A 1,341-nucleotide genomic window follows, 5' to 3' on the forward strand; every position below is an offset into this window, starting at 1 on the left:
CCGCACTGCGCCTGCGCCGGAGACCGGCTCAGACCGGTCCCTTCAGCCCGGCTCCCCCTCCTTCTTTTGGGCCAGACTATTGAGCTGCATTCGGTAGGGGGGAGCAGAACAGAAAAGAGGTGAAAAGCGGAAGGTAACGAAGGCAGTGGGATGTACCATTTATGCTCGCCACCCTCCAGAAGGAGCCAGACTCCCAAGAACAGACCTTTAACCAACCCGGAGAAGGATAGAATGGGAGGAGGCTGGAGCGGGTTGGGGCAATAGGGATGCGGATAGGGCCGGCAGGCGGGAGTGGGTGAAAAAAAAAAGAGGTGTTTACTCTCTTAATGCGCAGGCGCGGAACCCGAGCCTCTGGTTCTTAAAGAGCTGGGAAGAAACTGACCTACTTTCTATTGAGATTCTTCTGACAAGTTGATTCATTACATCAGCCTGACCCAGGCTCGGTTCTGTGAAGACAACACTCCAAGAAGGTCAGCTCACTCCTCTGCCCCGAAACATTTCCCCCTACCTCCAGCTTGGCGCTAGCCCCCTTTAAAAACTAAGTCATTCCTTCTTTCAGCAGACACCCATTGAGCTTTCCTCCAGCTTTCCTCTTGGGCCACTATGAGCTCACAGCAAGGAGGTTCAGACTAACGAATACACACACAATCCCCACACGGTGTACCCAAGTGTTGTGGCAGCTCAGAGGAGGGACTGACTTCATCTTCCTTTGGGTAGAGGCGGCGGCCATGGCTTCACTTTCGATCTGGGTCATAAAGGATAAATAGGAGTTAGCCAATTTATAAATAGGAGTTAGTTGGGGAGAGAGAAGAGAGCACTCTAGGCAAGTGGAAGGGAGTACACATGTAGGAAGGGGTGAAAAGGCCTGGCCTATTTGGGAATGGGGAGTGTGAAGTGTGTATGATGGAGACATGAGACTCTTTGAGCCTCAGCACAAACATTTCCTTGTGGGAAGCCTTCCCTGAGCCCTAGATGGACTTGGGTTTCCTTGCTATTTATTCTCAGGGCTCCCTTTGGTCCTGTCAAGATGCACTCAGTGGCTGAGAAATCTGTGGTTAGGTAGGTGGCTTAAATATGAAATAAGCATCTCCTTCTCATTCTGATTATTAGCCCTTAATATTGTCCATCTTGTACTTCAGTCTCATATTAGACTCCGCTGCCGGTAGATCAACTTGTAGCTCCACAGACTCTTATAGTCCCTCTTTTTAGTACTGGAATGTTAAGATGGGGATCAGTTCAGTTCAGTCTCTCAGTCGTGTCCGACTCTTTGCGACCCCATGAATCACAGCATGCCAGGCCTCCCTGTGCATCACCAATTCCTGGAGTTTACTCAAACCCATG

This window comes from Muntiacus reevesi, chromosome 2 (genome assembly GCF_963930625.1).
Source record: "Muntiacus reevesi chromosome 2, mMunRee1.1, whole genome shotgun sequence".
Lineage (NCBI taxonomy): Eukaryota > Metazoa > Chordata > Mammalia > Artiodactyla > Cervidae > Muntiacus > Muntiacus reevesi.